This window comes from Microtus ochrogaster, linkage group LG10 (assembly GCF_000317375.1).
Source record: "Microtus ochrogaster isolate Prairie Vole_2 linkage group LG10, MicOch1.0, whole genome shotgun sequence".
NCBI lineage: Eukaryota > Metazoa > Chordata > Mammalia > Rodentia > Cricetidae > Microtus > Microtus ochrogaster.
In genome coordinates, this window is record NC_022035.1 from 322603 (window position 1) to 341978 (window position 19376).

The window sequence follows — 19376 nt, forward strand, 5'->3', positions numbered from 1 at the left end:
AGTATGTGATTTTTGTGTATTGGGGAAATCTAAAACAACCCAGGATCATTTTTACCAACACAAAATATTACCATTTGGTTTTTCATCAGCTAAAGCACTGGAAGATCAATTCAACAATTGAAAATCACGTAATTGCCGTAGCAAACCATGCTTTTAATTATCCTTATTATAGAAGAAATGCCAATTTCTGAGTGGCATAATCATTCTATTTATGTACGCTTATTTTCTATAGATGAAAAAAATTCCTTTAGGACAAAGATGTGATTTTTTTAAATGTACTGTCAGACTTGAATCAATACTTGGCATTTAGTAAATAATCAAAATGTTTATGAATAAATTACATTTAAAATATAACACATAGAACCTACTATGCACAAAGCAACTACCTAAGTGCTTTACAAATATTAATTCATTTAATCCACACTAAAACATCTTTTAAATAGATTTAGCTTTTATAACTAAAAAGGTTGAATTACTTGCCCGATCCGTGTAGCCGAACACTGAGGAGCCAGGAGTCCTGCCCGAGCACAGCTGTGCTGGAATCTTTCTCTTACCTTTTGTCACTTGCAAATAGATGCTGTCTTTAAATTTTTTAACAATATAAGTATTCATTTAAGGTGTGCTTTAGTGATACAGTTGAACTCAGAATAAGAAGGTATGGATTTGAGCACATGTTTAGTTTACTTAACTTGTGGCATTAAGAAAGTTTATAGGCATAATAGAACTCCAATTTTCTCATATATAAAATCAGGGCAGAGGTTTTCTTTAACCTCAAAAGTTTATTATGAATTTTACAAAATTAATTTGTATGAAAATACTGGAACATAATTGGCACCCAGAATGTTACCTGGTATGCCAGGGAGGATGGGTTTTAATTTTTTCCTTCTCACCTTTCAAAAGGTATATATTTGCACACCGTGCATCATATAAATCTTAGCAAAAGGAAATCAAACTGAAAAGCATTATTTTTTAATATTTACTGGAGATAGAGTTCACGTTACAGTTCACTAAAGCATTTTCTGGATGGGCAGGTAGCTCGTTTTCTGGGAAAACATATTTTCCTGGGATCTGTTAGTATTTAAACATTTAACATCAAGGAATAAAATCTTTCTTCTGATTAGAAAACCAAGTTATATGCATCACATACATGGAAAGAAAGAATAGACAGACACTATAACAAATGATTTTTATTCTCACCAAGATCTTTCAACATTCATTAATCTATAAAATCCAAGATCAGACCAGCAATTCAGTAAGTGGCATATATGGTCTCTAAGACCCTCCAACATTAATAGATTCTATCAAATCTTATGGAAAACTGTATCGGCTGATTCTTATCAGTCATGGTTACATGTTATAATCACCTAAAGATACATATCAATAGACAGACCTCTTCCCCAGATATTCTAGTTTAATTAGGTTGGGTAGGGTCGGGCATGCTTCCCCCCACCTTTATTTTATTAAACAAAAATTCTCTCAGGGATTCTAATTTGTGGCTCAAGTTGAGAACAGCAGTTCAAGTTATCAGGGAGACATCACTGGCCCCTTATCATCGCTTTACCTTTACTGTAATAAACACCAACAAGAGACAGCATTTTTATTCAAGCTAACATTGAAAAAAGTCTGTGAGGTGTTCATGAAGAACAGAGATGCCACAGCATTTTTATACTAATAATTGCTTGACGTAAAGGCTATCAATCTGCTGTCTTCCAAAACTACAAGATAATTGGAAATAGGAACCATACTTATATAAATTTAAATTTACATGTAAGCATCACGAAGCAGTACAATTCCAAGGCTGTTATATGCTCTTGTGGATCAGTTTACTGTTTTCAATGTGTTGGTGTGGTGAATAAGCAATAAACATTTTTACAACATGGTAAATGTTATTCTCATAGTTTTAGTTCTAAAAATTAACTGTAGATTAGAGTCATTAATGAACCAAAACAAATCCCGGATGGGACTGCTAGAATAGAAATGAATGTGGTTACTGGCAAACTGGAAGGCTTTGCGAACCCGGGTAGCCTAATTCCCTTCATAACAAAAGTATATGAAACCAGCAATCCCAACTTGTTAAAGATGAATTCTTTAACTACTGAAATTATTAGGCCAGCAACAAGCTAGTACAAATTGTCTTTAAGAAATGTCAAAGCATAAAAAGCATCCCCACTTTGTCTTGAACGGCAAGTCAATCGGCTTGACTATGTAAAATACTTGTCTTCTGTAATCATTTCAAACACTGAAACTTGGACACTCGGACATTTAACATGAGCTTCAGGAAGGTGGTCAACCTTTAGCTTATTTTGAACATTTTAGTCTTAGTTGCCCAATAATTTCAACAAATACTCTTGATTAGATGGGCTTTCTCAGAGCCACTTACACCACAAAGGTGGTCGTGGATTCCTGCAGACCCTGCCCCCCTTTTCTGTTTATGTATCCTATTGGATTAAAGCTATCATATAGAACTTTTAGGTAGATTCCCGAAACAAAACTGGCACGATAAGTGACAAATCTAATTGCATTGTTGATTTCTGACTTCGCATTTCCTTGCACCTCAAGGAAAGAGACTGTTTTGGGAAGAGGAATTAATTTGTTGAAATGTTTCTTGATGTCTTTCACCCCGGGTTGGAAAGAGCGTCATGAAAAAGAGGGCTCTTCTGGAAACTATGTACACGGCAGATTTCCCTAATAGGTGTGAAGAATGGCTGCTATGCATAAATGATTGTTGGAAAGTAATTCTTTGTAAAAAAGAAAAAAAAAACATGACCAAACAAGCAACCTCATCCACTCCTGTAGTCAATTTCAAGACTGTTCTAAGACTGAGAACAACGCAACACATTTTCTAAACGCCCATGTCCTCTACCAGTTACTAAACACCTCTTAGGGAAAAACCACGACTTTAAGTCTAGAAATTGTTAAACTCAATAAAATGAAGACTAAAACTTTTGAAAGAAAATTCATATGAATAATATTATAAAACTCACTTGGAATCAGAGAGCTTCTCAACACAAAATTGTAAACTATAACACCTTCCAAGACACCTGTTTTTTTCTTTAATCAAGGTATAGTGAAGCAGCCGAGCCCAAACAACAGAGACGCTACAAGAGACCTTAACATCACAATCAAATTACAATTTAGCAATAAAAAAAACAAAGTATCAATCTCACAACTCCTCTAGCTATTTCTGAGACCCCCAAATCTTTAAATCCCACTCACTCCCGCCCCAAACCCATCTTACCAGGAATTCTCTCACTGGGTGTCTGGGCAGCTCAGGCGTCTCAGGAATTCAGGCTTCACTGGGCATTCCCTGGCAGGGAATGCCAGTCTCAGGGTGAGGTGCGGAAGTGCGCACCTGTCCAACCAGGAGGGTCTGCAAGCTGCAAGGTGCAGCCCACCCAGGGTCCTGGGGGGCTGGCTTTCCTAGTTTAATGTGAGAGCAAATTGGGTTAGTCTTGAGCACTCTCTTGCTCCCCTCCCAATTTCCAGGCACTTTAAACCCTTGAAGGGATAGGTTCAAAGCCCAAGGTTGTAAGCTAGGCTCAAGGCAAGGGTTTTTTCCCCATTGCTCTCTGCTCCCCAAAGCGCGGGAGGCTCACCTTAGCGGAGCCTGCCTCTGCTCGCCCGGAGATGAGGCTGTGCGCAAACTTCTCCGACTTAAGTCCTTTTCGGTGCGCGCCACCCCCGCCTTCCTCCCCACTCGCGGAGGAGGGGGACGGACGCTCGCAGAGCCGGCCCCGCCCGGACCCTCCCTACACGTCAGTCCCTCCAGCCCTCGGAGGGAGGGGCTAGCAGCAGCTCCTGCTCCTCCAGCCCCCCCGCGCCCCGGCGGGAGAGGGGCTTCACTCGCCGCTGTTGCTCCACCCCCCAAGAGTTCCCGATACCCCTGCGCTGGGAGCCCAGGAAAGCAGGGAAGGGACCCCAGTTAGACCTTGAATAGGGAATAACTAGGGGGTCGACAGATTGGGCAGAGAGATCGTAACCCGTCCCTGGAGGCAGCTTTCTGGGAGTCCAGCCCCTTCCCCGGCGGATGCAAATTCCATAGGGAGGTGAGTTTCCAAAGAACCCTATCCCAGAGAGAGTGGCACCGTAGTTCCGAGAGTGGTCACTCAGGGCACCACACCAGAGACCCAGAAGAGAGTGAGGTATGTAGTGGGGCGCGGTAGTAAAATTGGGGTGGGGGCGTGAGAAAACAGCTGACCAAGACCCGGAGTGCTGAGTAAGGAGCCAGGAGGCAGAGGGTAAGAAAAGACCAGAGGTTCCAGCAAGCCCTGGACCCCTCTGGATTTGGACAGGCGCAATCTAGGGTGCAGGTTGGATTTGGGGGACACATTCTCTTCACCGAAGAAGATGATGCTGGTGAAGTATCTTAGGATGGGTGACAGAGAAGAAAAGAGTCTGAGGTGCCTGACTTGGTGTGGAGGACAGTTCCTCTAAAGCCAGCAGGAGCCCGGGACAACCCGATTCCAGATTCCAGGTGGGGCTCAGCGGGAACTGTCAGGCACACCTTGGGAGGCAGGCAAGTTGCTTCCAATGGGGGCCTGCCCTCCTCCTGATGTCCGGAGCTGAGTGCAGTCAGGCAGAAGCAGACACTTTTTCCCAGACTGTTCAAGGAAAAGCAGCTACCTGTGTGTCCCAGGAACGTAAGGTGGCTGTAGCCGTCGAGCTTACCAACACACCTGAGCAAAAGGAATAGTAATAATAGGATGGGGGTGAGGACGGGGAGGCAGAGAGCAGCACAAAACACTTTTCCTAGGCACTCAGAGGTTAAGCTTGGTCAGTTCTGGGTAACAGAGATGCAGGTGTCTTTGCAAAGGGCTACAGCTCTTGCTCCTCCTCCATCCTGGGAGAGCAGTGACTCTAGTCAAGAGTGTGTGTGCTTCTTTCCTAATTTGAACCCTGACTCTTTAACCCAGCGAGACTACAGGGGCCCTTAATTTGCATAGTTTGGGACTTTCATTGTCCCAGTGGAAGAGAGGGTCCAGGGGCAAACAGCTTTTCCTTGGGGATCCTCTTTGCAGGCTCCCGCTTCTATATGCCCCCTCCCTTTCCCTGCCACATCAGTCTGGTGACCTGGAGGTCTGAGTGTGACTCATCACGCATTGCATTCAAACCTAAAGCACCATGCCACTGTAGGGAAGAGTCTTCACCTTCATTTCCGGGCTCTAAGTGGTAATAATATTGTTAAGAGTATGAAATATGACAAGGAAAGGGGCTGGATATTCGGTTGAGAAGGAGGTTTGCAAAGAAACATACGGAGTGACATAAACAAAATCTGTACGTGAAACGTTCTCTTTTTAATTAATTTGTGCTAATATAAAAATTAAAAGAGACCCTCTAAATTCATAATTTAGATGCAAATCTCGACTACGTGTTTTAACATCCGTCCTCACTGGCTCTCTGATTTCCTAGCTGCTGCTAGCCAGCCGACATCTAATCAGACCTTCTTTTAAGAATTCTTTTTGATAGATAGCTTATTTGCCTTCTTTGGGTACAAACAGCACAGAATTATTAAAATTGTTTACGCATCTCCTATAACAACTGCTGGGGGTCAAATGTGGAGAATTCTCCTTTCATAGCCCAAACCACTAAAATATCAATGAATTAGGGAAGCAGTTGGTGAGAGGAAGTGGCACTGCCCTGGCACCGAGTGATCCAACAACGACAGAGGTTGCTAGTTGTTGTTGTTGTGATTGATTGATCCTTGGGCATGTTACCTTATTGGTAACAAACAGTAGTATTCTGAGAGCAGATTGAACTTGTTTCAGTAAAGCCACGGCATTAACATGACTCAGATCAAACAGTGTTTAAGAATTAGCAAGAAACAGCATACGTATGTCAGAAAGCCTCAGACCACATGTGATGTAAGCAAAGGTACCTCGACTAATTGGGGTGCTAATTGTGTCAGAAATAATGATGGAGAAGCAAGAAGTCATTATAGCCAGATTTCAGGGAAGGCAACACAGTTGGAGTGGGATGGGGATGAGACTTTGGTCTCTCAAGGGGTTTAAACTGACTTTTCCTGCTATGTTACTAATACCAAAATTGCTACGCACCTGTTGGATGCACCTGAAATCACAGACGAATAAGTCTGTTATTGTCTTAATGCTTCCAAATTATTTTCTATGTGGTCCCCAGAGGGCAGAGGTGGATGTGGGGATAAACAGTTAAGAAGGCTTTGCATAGTGCTGCTGACCTTCTGAGAGCTATTGCTTTTTCCTACAGCCGATGCAGTGCAATAGAGTAGAACATAGCAGGATGGGGTGTTGTTTTGGGGAAGCATGGGTATGGTCCCTTTAAAGTTCAGTCTCACTTCTATATCTCTGAACTGGACTGCAGAGAAAAATAGATTTCTTCTGACGGTCAGAATCTAAGGTGGCACAAGCTTAATTTGTGCCGAGCTGCTGCTTTTCAAACAGGATGGCTTATATTTATTTGTAAATACACCTTTGAATGAAAGAAGTTTATCAAAGGGCTGTTCTGGAATAGCACCTTACAACTGATAATCCTACATTTCTGGAATTATCACTGATTACTTTTGATATTGATTTGATGTTGTAGCTTTATGGGGGGGTTTCCGTTCTCCTTCTGTCCCTCTTTAAACATTAGACAGCTGTGAGTTTAGGGAGAGTCAGCTATGAATCTTGTCTTACGTGTTTGGAGACTGAAGAACTAACTGCTTTAGAGACAAACTCCACCTGCCTTTAAAATTCCCAATTTTCATTTCCCGGAGTGTGGAGTCTTGCCACGCATAAGAAAAAGAGCTTGCCGGTCAGTTAACGAGTGAACTCCTGGGATCTGCTCAAACCTGCTCTTCATCACTGGGGGTATAGGCACAAGCTGCTGGGCAGGTGGGCACTGTGACTCTGGACTAAATCCTCGAACAGTGAGTATTGCACTCATTGAACCTTTTTTTCTAGCTTGTTTTCTGTGAGTTTGTTCTCTTTTTACAAGATATCTAGACAAAAAGTTCCTCTCAGAGACCTAGTCTGTAGTTTTAGTGATTCCTAATAGGCAAAGCTTCCGTACATTAAAAGCATATTTATTATTTCTCGGGTCTGTCATATACTGGGCCAGCCACTCCTGTGGGATACAAATAGTATAATATGCTCTTCCCACCCTCGGGAAGCCCACAGCCACGATAAGGACATGTAGCGTTTTCTTTCCAGCCTCCTTCCGCGCACAGCAGCTGGTGATTATCCTGTATGTAATTACCCTTCAGATTTACAGACTTCAGATGACAGCAAGAATAATAATTCACCTTGGTGAAAAATAATTTTTTTCCCTTGAAATAATTTGAACTTTGACCTGACAGATCATGCTTTTTCTGGAAGAAAGTCGGCTTTGATTTTCGGGCTTTTTTTTTTTTTTTTTGAATGAAGCTGGCGAATCTCACAGGGGGCTGCACAGTCATATTTCTCAGCAGAATGCATTCCCTGACATCAGAAAGCAAAACACCAAACTAAAGCAAAGCCCAACAACACATTCCACGTGTACCTGGAAATGTCTTTCTTAATTATATGTAATATAAACTTTCCTTGGGTTAACTGTTAACTCAGTGAATAAAAAACGGTAGTAGGAGGCATAGGCAGACCATCCACTCTGAGCAGTAATGGAAACTAATTAGTCCATGTCTGATGAAGTTGGGAAATAGATGCTTCCTGTTTTATAAAGAGAATTCCAGAGAGAAACCCAGGATCCAGGGAAAAAAAATCTGCGAAAACAAATGCATGCATCCATTCATTTAAAACAAACATGAATAATTGAGCAGCTACGGCTTACATGCTAGTAGGGGGAATGAACGGTGTTTAATTTCAGACACCGATGCGTTCAGGGAGATTGTTGACAGACAGTTGAGAGGCCAGCATGGCAATGTTGCTCTATGTGTCAGGGAAGCTTGTCCCTGAGCTGAGCCCCGCACACGCACCGAGGAAAGTCCTCATGATGTGCTTGTCACCCACCCCTGATTTAGAGATACCATTTGGCCAGGAAACTACTCATTTTGGGATTGTGCCTGTGTGGGCATGTGTACCTCTGTAAAAGGTTTTCTGTAATTTAGCTGTATTTGGTCTGTTCTTGGGAATTTGGAAGATAGGAGGTGTGGGATGAGTAGCCACAATTTTCTGTACTTCCGGGGATATTTCATATTAAGTTATATTAGTAGTGAAAACTCTTGCATGGTACTAACTTTTTAGCTTATATTGTCAGGGTATCTTGTCAGAGTGCTAAGAGAAATAAACAACTTCCCGAAGAGTTACAGTAAAACCTTAAATTGTCGCTACTAGCTATAGTTCTTAACTCTCTGTATTATAGTGAAAAAACTCGGGGTTCAATCAGCTTTTCTTTATTGAAAACTTACCCGGCACTGTTTCATTTTACCAAGCATCTATAGCATTGCCTTATCTTAATTCTATGGTGCAGGCATATTTCATTACGGTTATACAGGTGCACAGGCAGCTGCTGAATGTGTTAGATGTTTTGACAAAGTAACCAGGATGCGACTGCAGGCTGATTAATTCGTCCACATACTGGATGGCAGTGTTTCAATTAAGGCAAGAATGGGGATCACCTGTCCCCTCAATTCCAGTGTGGACTGGTAGGAGAGCCCAGGGAGAAAGAAACACACTGAACTTAAGGGCAGATACAGGGTCAGACTGTCTGCTTCATTTCCCATAGGCCCACTTTCTTAATTAAAACCAAATAACACAATTTTATGATTCTAAATAGCAGGAGGGGCCCATGATAGGCATCTATAAATATTTCAGGAATAGATTTTAATTATAGAGGTTTTCAGAGAAGGTGCCAAAGGTGTACAGATTTTTCAGAGGCAGAACTTGCAAAAAAAAAAAAAAGCAGAGAAACCTCCGGTGTTAAGGAGAGGGTTGTATGGTGGGATGGGACTAGGAAGGATCATTTCATCCCTGGGGTGATGCTGGACTACTCGGGTCACCCAGGTTGCTATTCTTCAAAGCTGATTACAGGAAATAAGTTGATTACAGACGGCTGTTGCTATCGGGAGAGAGAGTGGAATCGTGCCTTCAGAGCCTCTTTAGCTGCTGCTGACACTTCGGCCACAGCTTCTCCCAGCTTTGCCTTCTCCACCTCAAAGGGGCAGTATTTTCCAGCGTCCTCTTCAGTACTGCTCTGCTTAAAGAACACGTTCTATCTGGTGTCTTGTTGTCTTGTTTCACGTCGTTACCTAGACCTTTTTAAATGATTTTTTTTTTTTACCCCCGGGTTTCAAAATTTCTATTTGATGGATTCTGCCTTCCCCTTTCTTAAAGCAAGATTCCTTATCATTTTATCCCTCAGGGATGGACCAGCTAGATACCCACCTTCTTGAAACTGTCTCTATTCCAAAAGTATTATTCAAAAGGAAATGTTTATGTTTCTTATGAATCTGAATTGAGGTGTCACATGAAGAGCTGTACAAAAACCACCTGCTGCTATGGGCAGAAGGTTTGCTTTAGCAAAGGGAGGTAGGGTTGATCCTACGTTGGGTTTGAAGTGCTGTAAACTACTTGGACATGTTGATGCAATGTGGTCTCGCCCTGATACCTTAGGAGTGGACCCTGAGATACTGTATTTCTTTCTTCATGTGTGTGTATGTTTGTGTTTTGTCTGCGTTTTTATGTGGTGTATGTGTGTGCCCCCACCCTGTGTGTGTGTGTGTTTTGTCTGCGTTTTTTTTTTCTTGTGTATGTGGGTGCCCCCCACCCTAAGAGTGTGTGTGTGTGTGTGTGTTTGCTCATGGAGGTCGATGTGTGACACTGGGTGCATTTTTAGTACTTCACCTTAATTATTTAAGATAGTCACTGTCTCTCGATGAATCTGGAACACAGAATATGCTAAATTGACTGCTTGGCAAGCCTTACGATTCTTCTGGTTTATCACTCCCATGCATGGGGATGGCCACTGTAAACAAAGAGGCCTAAGCTTTTACGTGGTTCAGGGGACGGAACCCGAACTCAGGTACTAATGCTGTGCAACAGACATGAGCTTCAGAGTTTCTCTAGAGGTCGCATGTTTTACATGCTGATTTGTAGTTAATCTTTAAAGCAGCAGCACAGTCTGCCTATTTCCCTCAGATAAACGCATTGCTTCATACACTGCATGAATTTGTAAATATGTTTTATTCTGTAAGATTTAATGATTTGTAAATATGTTTTATTCTATAAGATTTAATGACGTATGACTACATGAAATAAGATTGATTCTGTTTTTTGTTTAATCTTAAAAATAATTTAGCAATGATCTATAGGTAGATATAGTGAGGACAATTGCAGGAAGCTGGGAAAGAAATTTATTCTTGGGGGTTTAATCAACAGAATTTAATTTTCATGAAAGAAGCCTTGGCTTTAAAGAAGCTTGTCTTTTTTTTAATTTTTCCATTCAAAAAATTTACACTTCCTCCCCTCCCACTCCCCCACTTACCCTTCTCTCTCCTCCTCCTTCCTTAAGAGAGGGCAGGGAACCCCGCTCTGTGGGAAGCCCAAGCCCCCTCCCATCCAGTCTTAGGAAGCTTTGCATCCAAATAGACAAATAGACTAGGGTCCCAAAAACCAGTACATGCAGCAGAAACAAGCCCCAGTGCCTTTATCAATGACTTCTCAGTCAGCCCCCATTTTCAGCCACATTCAGAGAGTCTGGTTTGATCGCATGCTCATTCAGTCCCAGTCCAGCTGGATTTGGTGAGCTCCCATTAGAACAGGCACAGTGAGTCTCAATGAGTGGACCAACCCCTCGCAGTCCAGACTTCCTTGCTCATCTTTTCCCTCCTTCTGCTCTTCAACTGAATCTTGGGGGCTCAGTTTGTTGCTCTGATCAGGGTCTCTGTCTCTATCTCCATCCGGGCGAAGATTCTATGGTGATATTCGAGATAATCATCAGTGTGATAGTGGGGCAAGGCCAGTGAATTCAGGCACCCTTTACTCTGCTGCCCAAGGACCTAGCTGGGAACATCCCCGTGGACACCTGGGATCCCCTCTAGGGCCAAGTCTCTTGCCACCCCTAAAATGACCCCCTTAATGCAGATATCTTCTTCCCTGCTCTTATATCTGTCCTTCCTCCATCTCCACCCTCCCACTCCCCCAAGCTCTCCTCAGTCTTTCCCTTCTCCCTTCTCTCCCCCCTCTTCTCTTCCCCCACCTTCACCCCCAACTCCACCCCCACCCCATGCTCCCAACTTTTGTCCAGCAATCTTGTTTGCTTCCAATTTCCAGGAGGATCTATATATGTTTTTCTTTGGGTTCACCTTGTTATTTGGCTTCTCTAGGCTTGAGAACTATAGGCTTAATGTCCTTGGTTTAGGGCTAGAGTCCACTAATGAGTGAGTACATACCATATTCATCTTTTTGGGTCTGGGTTATTTCACTCAGGATAGTGTTTTCTATTTCCATCCATTTGCATGCAAAATTCAAAATGTCATTATTTTTTACCACTGAGTAGTACTCTAATGTGTATATGTTCCACACTTTCTTTATCCATTCTTCCATTGAGGGGCATCTAGGTTGCTTCAGGATCTGGCAATTACAAATAATGCTGCTTTGAACATAGTTGAACAAATGCTTTTGTAGTATGATTGGGCATCTCTTGGGTATATATTCCCAAGAGTGGTATTGATGGATCCTGAGGTAGATTAATTCCTAATTTCCTGAAAAACCACCACACTGATTTCTTAAGTGGTTGCACAAGATTGCATTCCCACCAGCAATGGATGAATGTTCTTGTTGCTCCACATCCTCTCCAGCAAAGGCTATCATTGGTGTTTTTGATTTTAGCCATTCTGACACGTGTAAGATGGTATCTCAAAGTTGTTTTGATTTGCATTTCCCTGATTGCTAAAGAGGTTGAACATGATTTTAAGTGTCTTTTGGCGATATGAATTTCGTCTGCTGAGAATTCTCTTTTCAGTTCAGTACCCATTTTTTAATTGGGTTAATTAGAATTTCATGTCCAGTTTCTTGAGTTCTTTATATATTACAGAGCTACAATAATGAAAACAGCTTGGTATTGGCATAAAAACAGAGACGTTGACCAATGGAATCAAATCGAAGACCCAGCTATTAGCCCACAAAGCTATGAACACCAGATTTTTGACAAGGGAGCTAAAAAGAAAGCATCTTCAAAAAATGGTGCTGGCATAACTGGATGTCAACCTGTAGAAGAATGAAAATAGATTCATATCTATCACCATGCACAAAACTCAAGTCCAAATGGATTAAAGACCTCAATATAAATCTGACCACACTGAACCTGATTAAGAAAAAGTGGGAAGTAGTCTGCAACACATGGGCACAGGAGACCACCTCCTACGCATAACCCCAGAAGCTAGTCTTTCTAAGGGAAGAAACACCTGTTGGCAAGGAGATAGATGATGCTGACAGGGCAGTAATGGAGGTATAGGGTAGTTTGGGTACTTCTAGGGTGTGATGGTGGTGGGCATTCATGGTAATTGTCATTCGTGGTGATGGTAACAGAGTTTGTGACTCTGGTTGTGCTTACCATAGGAGATAGTGTCCCCTCAGTGGTGGCAATAGTGGTGATGGTGACAGTTCCTGAACTGTGCTGAGGGCCACAGTGGTACTGGTGACAGTGTTGTCAGTTTTCAGCAAATAATACAGGGATAAATATCAATTTCCACTTTTGTCTTGAGCTGTTTACAATCTTTGTGTATGGTGACAAGTTGCTTAATTTCTTAGAGCCTCTGTTTATGCAGCTAAAAATGCAACAAAATGATAATTATGTGATCGTACTATAGAGATAAATCCCTTAAGAAAACAGAAAATTCACGTTCCATGTTCAACATATGTTTATTTGGCAAATGTGCTTGATTTGTATTATTAGCTTGTAAGTGTTCAATTGAGTTGAATTCAAACTTAAAAATTCAGTTCATATTTTTCTGTCTTTTTCTTTTCTGGTTGTATCTTTAATAACTCAGAACATTTAATAACTCAGAACATTCCTGCAGCCAATATGGGTAACTGATATGATTATTAACCTTTGAATGTTAAAGGAATAAAGGCAGTTCAGACATCACATGCTTAAAATTTCTTTCATACATAATTTCAGTCCTATAGAGACTGACACTTCTAGAATTTAATAATGAATTTTTCCTTCTAGAATTTTCAGTAGTCTGATAACTGGGCAGTTAGTATCAGTGCTTGTGAATATGGACTTGTTTATATATGTTTTTATATCTTACCTCCTGATCCCCATGCAGTACCATTTTCTATCTAATTAGCAAGTGAATGTTCAAGAAATTTCAACAGTTAATGCTGGCTGGAGATGAATTCTCAAACTGTTTATAGGATTCCAAACTTCATGGCCAGGTACCTGGGACTCTTCAAGACTGGGTTATAAATGGCGTTGTAGTCGATTATTGTCTGTTTCTCATCTCCCCATGCACTTGATCTGGTCAGTCTATGCCATTTGCACAGCAATAATAATAGCACCAATTGATAAAATATCGGTCTACCACCTGTCAGACACTGCTAAACAGGTCTCATGCATTATGCTATTTGGTTTCTGTATCAACCCTGAAAGGAACGTTTTATCGGTCTTATTTTGTAGGTAATTATAATAGTTAAGAATTTTGATCAATGTCATGGAATGCATAGAAACTTCAACTCATGGATCTAGAGTTTACTATTTCTAGGGTCATGTGCAGCTTCTCTCATGCTTTCTTGCTTATCTACTTCTCTACCTTGCTCATGGTTGGCGCTCATTCTAAAACACACTTCATACGCCATTGTTTATGTAAAATATCCAAAGTCACATAAATACATAGTCAAATGACTTTAGAAAACTTCCTTTTTCATTTTGTAACTCATTTCCTCAACAGAAAAAATGGGAAAGAAAATAACTGTTTTTGTATTCTGCAAATGAACTAAGATTAAATATGGTATTTTTATGTTTTATTCCATACTCATGTAACCACATAAGTGTGCATGCATGCTTATAAACTTCAATCTATAGCTATTGAAGAAACTAGATCAGTTTATGCACAAAGAGTTGCATCAATTTATAGAAGCAGATTTCTTAGACAGGAATATCTAGCTGAAAAATATTGAACCTGTAATACAAAGAAAATTTGTATCTTGGGTCACATAGTTGGGATAAGGAGCTCTGGAATTTGACGTTTTATTCATTATTATTATTATTATTGGTTTTTTTGAGACAGAGTTTCCCTGTGTAGCTTTGAAGTCTATCCTGGAACTTTCTCTGTAGACCAAGCTGGCCTTGAACTCAGAGAGATCCTCCTGGTTCTGCCTCCTGAGTGCTGGGATTAAGGGCATGTTAATCCACCACCGCCCAGCCGTTTTTATTTTTCTTTATCAGAATATTTCTTTATTTCATTACGTTGGAATATTCTGCCTTGCACAACTTATAAAAACTTGCCACTGCACTTCTGGCACCTCTTTAGTGGAGAACATCACACTGTCACTATTGTGTATGATTCTTACCACTCGGTTGTCTTATTCATCTTTGCTCCCCACGCCACACGCAGAGCATTAAATATCTGCTATCACAATGACGTGCAGTGATTATTCGTCAGGCAGAACCTGAAGTCCAGGAGCTCTCCCGTCAGTCTGCAGTTTTTCCTTAGCTCCGAGGGCCAGGTACCACTGCTCAGAGGAGGAAGAGAGAGAAGCCTCAAGGTTACAACGAGTAGCATGCATTCACTTGACCTCGGAAGGCGACCGTAGCTCGGCTGTCTTCCTATAATACAGATAAGTGAGAATTGCCGGAGGATATTTTTTTTGGCCATAATAATTTTCTTAATATTTTTAATTCTCATATCTATTTTGTTTATTTAATAAAGTATTTCAGGAAATTGGGTGATACACACTGCAGGATATTTGGAAAATAAAAGGAAGAAATGAATTGCCTGTAACCTCAATAGTCAGTGATAAGCAATATTAACATTCTGTTTCATTTTACCCATTAGCTTTTTCTTGTAGAAATATTAATAGTATCTGCTTATCTTTCTCTTTTCTTAAATTACATTTAAATCGAGATTGCAATTCCCTTTAGAATGCAACTCTGGTCATAGTCCAGGATCTAGTAAATAAAAGCGCTTTATATAAAATGGTGTGAGATGACCTCCTCGGAACCCAGGAGCTCTGTCTAACCAGGTATTTGATAGGAAACTCAGAGAGGTCTGGGATACACGGTTTCCATGCCTTGGTAACTCTTCAGATTTTCTCCTTTTCCAGCTGGAACCACAGCAGCCGGAACAACAACCACAGGCACCTGTGTACAGATAGCTTCTGCCAGTACAGCTAAACAGAAGCATTCTCCAGAGTAGCAGACATGAACAGTTTGAGCAAAACACAGAGTTTTGGTATTTGCATGAGTCTGCTTGTAAACATTAATTTTGACCGTGTTTAGGAAGCTAGAAATGATTTCATTTCCGGAGCTATTTCAAGGCTTTGCTGCGAGCAGTTGTAGATTTCCTTAAATTTTGTATACATTTCTTAATGTACATAAATAATGGTTGATTTTTCCAAAATGTTCTTTATAAAAAAAAAAAAGTGAGAATATAGACTCTAGTGAGAAGGTAGGGAATCAGTTAGGACCAAGATGCTGAAGCTGGCTGGTTGGAACTGTTTTGCCTTATTGCCTACTCTGCGAGACCTGAAGGGCTAGCCAAGATCCAAGCGTGGCTAATAATATTAGGGTTTAATTTGTCTTCAAGAATAATATGAAGAGAAAACATTGCTAGGAGGGTTCTCCTATACACAGTCCCCAAAGCTCTGGGTTGCTTTCAGCTTCCTTCTCCATTGTTAGGGTCACAGGTTCAGGTGGGTGAAAAGATAGTTCTGGTACCAAAAGCTGAAGGCTATAGATCGTAGAAGAAAAAGCATTAACAGGTATATGTATATGGTAACTTTCTTTTAAAGAAGGTTCCAGAAGCTACCTAGCTTCTCTCTTACTAAAAACATGTTAGATGGAGCTGGATACATGGCTCAGAGGTTAAGAGTACTGGCCCCTCTTGCAGAGGACCCATATTTGATTCTTAGGATCCACGCAGTGGTTGACTTATGTCCGTAACTACAGTTTTAGGAGATATGAGACCTTTTCCTGGCCTTGTTTGTCAGTCGTTACACACACACACACACACACACACACACACACACACACACACACACACACACACACACACAGAGGCACATATATAACAAAATAATAAAAAAATGCCTGGACTATAGTCATATGGTTATGTTCACTTGCAAAAGAATAGGAAGGATCTTAATCTGTGTTAGTATGCATATAAATTATAACTTCGTGAAATAAAAATGCAATGGCTACTAAGGACAATTTTTATCTTTTCCAGAGAGATTTTTTTAAAAGCCATTGCAAATAATATTTGCATTTTTATTCTGTATGTATCTGTGTTTTGAGTAGCCGTTTAGTGGAACTGAACTGCGCAGTATCAGATGCCTGCTGTAGACGTCGGTCGGCAGACTGCAACCTGTGGGCCAGATCCTGCTGCCCCCAGCTTAGTAAATAAGGTTATGTGGGAATGTGGTCACGCTCTCTCATTTATGCGTTGTTTGGTGCTGCTCCACTGTCACAGAAGCAGAGTAAGGCAGCTGTGGCTGTGATGCAAACAGCCGACCCGCTTTTGCAGAGAGAATGTTCATGGAGTCCTGCTCTGGACGCTGCAGTTTCGCAAACTCGAATTATTCACTTTTTCTTTAAAGCATGCCGAATCACTAGTAATTACACTGAGAGGCATCTATAATAAGACATTCTGGGATTTTGCATATTGCTATTTAGGTGGAAGATGATAAAAAGCCAATACGTAAGACTAAAAATAGAAATGGAGTTTGAATTATTAAAATTGGAAGTGAGTTTTGAAAAAAAATATTAGGACCTTTCAAACTTAGGTCATGGGTTTATGGAAGCCTATTATTTTCTCTGTTTCTCTGGAAAGCTCAAACAAATATTCTGTAATTAAATAATTTTTAAGGGTTTAAAACAAGAGTACATGGCTTCTCTGAAAAATAATTGCAAAAAGCTGGAATCAAGAACCAAAAATGACACTGGGGAGACGAGCCGTCTTAGCCGGTACAGTACTCACCAAGAGAGGATGAAGACAGGTTCGATCCCGAGAACTCATGTAAAAAACCTGGGGTGTTGCCCTTCACATATTGTAATTCCAGTGCTCAGGAGGCTGAGATGGGCCAATTCCTGTGGCTTTCTGACCAGCCTAATCTAGTGAGTTCCGGTCTAATGAATGACCTCCACATACACACACATACATGACTGAAAGGCACACACATATGTACATATATACACACACGTAGAAGAGAAGAAAGCAAGATTTCAGGGGCCAGAGCAAAGTGCAGCAGTGCCTTCTGGGCATTAAAGGATTGACGCACAAAGCCCTCAATGAAGTTGTGAGTCCTACACAGAACACAGCTGTTCCATCTTCCGTCAGGGATGAATGAGAGGTTCTGGAGTTCTGATCCCTTGCTGTGAAGGGGAGGGAATGCAGGCTTTCCTTTCTTTAAGGGTGTGGCACCTGGTATGCTCCAGTTGAGGGTCCTATATCTATGAATATGTAGGCAGCACAAATCAGACTCAGAGAGTCATTAAAAAAAAGAAGAAAAGAGGACCAGAAGTTAGGGAGGGGTAAAAGGATATGGCTGGATCTTGGGAGAAGTTAAAAGGAAGAATAGAGGTTGATGTGATCAAACTACACTGCATGCTTGCTTGGAATTCTCAAAATAAAAGCATTAAAATAAAATCAAAGGCAAAAGAGATCCAAGTCGATTCTAATTTGAATGCTGGAAGGAGGCTCCTTGTGGAGTTGCTGCTGAACAGGCTGCTCCTGTTGGAGTGTGAGGTCATTGGGGAAGACCCTTCAGGAGCACATCAGCAGTTCCAGAGACTGCACAACTGTACAACGTGACTGCCTCGGATTTCATTTTAGTATTTTTACTTTGATAATTCCGTGCATGCATGCAGTGTAATTTGATCACATTAACTCCTATTCTTCCTTTTAACTCCCCGGAGATCCAGCCATGTCCTCCCACCCCTCCTAACTCCAAAGGCAGCTCCTGGATCCAGAAGCAGAGAGGAATCTGAACTCAGAAGAGCTCTGTAGTTTTTGCTGTTATTTTTGGCAACAATTTCAGATTATTTTCTCATACTGCAGTGAATTATTTAGGAAGACTAAATAAATGTGATAGACTTTTTAATATTTAAACTTTTTCAAAAGGGTGCTTGTAATCTATAAACAACTTGACATATAAAGGGAAAATAACTCTCTAAATTATTTAATATTTACCACTTTAATGACAGTAAGTAAAGTCTCATTGTTTCTTTAGAACAGCTTTCCTATCTTAAAAAAACTAAAGTGTCTGTATATTTATGAGAGAAGGAATTTCAAAACCTCTATTGCTGTAAAAATTATATCATTGTCTTTTAACATATAATATATATGCATGAAAGCTGTTTATCTGTCAAAATTTGATTATTTTGCCAATTACAAGTCTAATTAACTGGAAAAGGGTTACATTTTAATTAAAATTTATAGTGACTATTAAGGACTATAGTGTGCTTAATATGTGATATAAAAATCTCACAGTATTATCAATAGCTCCCAGGTTTGAGTACTTACACATTCCAAGTCATTATCTTGAGAATAAAACAAAAATAGTCTGTATTTTTCCAAACTCTGAAAAATCAACCACCTATTGTGTAAAACGCAGGTATTATGTACTAAAGATGGGAAAACATCCATAAAACAAACTCTTAAATAACACACATGCTAGTAGGGGTAGAAAGAAAAGTAAAGTTTATCAAAAGAGACAAGATCCCTAATCGATGTGCAAGACATGGGAGGTGTCAGACAGACAGTAAAGGGTGCACCCCCGTACACAGTCCCCGACAAGTCAAAAGCCCCAATGTATATCATGTTTGAAAAAATAAAAAAAGAATTTCTTCATGTTGTTAGAGTATAAGAGCATTGAAATAAATGAGCAGAGGGGAAAATCCAAAGGTGGTCTGTAGTGGATTATCATCGGGGACTTCTAAGGAGGGAAAGGGTCATTCGGTCAGCTCTGGGTTTTAGTCATCTGCAGGTGAAAGGGAGTGAGGCCGGCACAATAAAATCCAGGTAAAGGACACCCAGTGGGTGGGGCACAAATCTTTGTGGCGGTGGTTAATCGTGGTTGTTGGCAAAGACCATGAAAAGGAAGAGGTGAATTTTTGTTTTCCTTACTTTGCAGAAATAAATCTATTTGGTAATGAGGGATGGCAAAGGGTGAGGAGCAGGAGAAGAGAAGAAAGAGAAACAGGAGAAGAGAAGAGAAGAGAAGAGAGAGAGAGAGAGAGAGAGAGAGAGAGAGAGAGAGGGAGAGAGG

General features: G+C 40.8%; 1 protein-coding gene and 1 long non-coding RNA gene across 3 annotated transcripts in view; one reads left to right on the forward strand and one right to left on the reverse strand.

Annotated features, from left to right (window-relative positions):
• Calcr (calcitonin receptor) overlaps positions 1-3664 on the reverse strand; it is an 85675-nt gene extending 82011 nt beyond the window's left edge. For both annotated transcript variants that reach the window (XM_013352429.2, XM_005363677.2), the window contains exons 1-2: positions 3597-3664; positions 3239-3420 (exon numbers count right to left, since the gene is read on the reverse strand). The gene's annotated coding sequence lies outside the window, so the exon portion shown is untranslated. The remainder of the gene's footprint in view (positions 1-3238; positions 3421-3596) is intronic.
• Positions 3665-3736: 72 nt separating this feature from the next.
• Positions 3737-19376, forward strand: part of LOC113457926 — a 40375-nt gene continuing 24735 nt past the window's right edge. The window contains exon 1 of the long non-coding RNA XR_003378393.1: positions 3737-4046. This is a non-coding gene — a long non-coding RNA (uncharacterized LOC113457926). The remainder of the gene's footprint in view (positions 4047-19376) is intronic.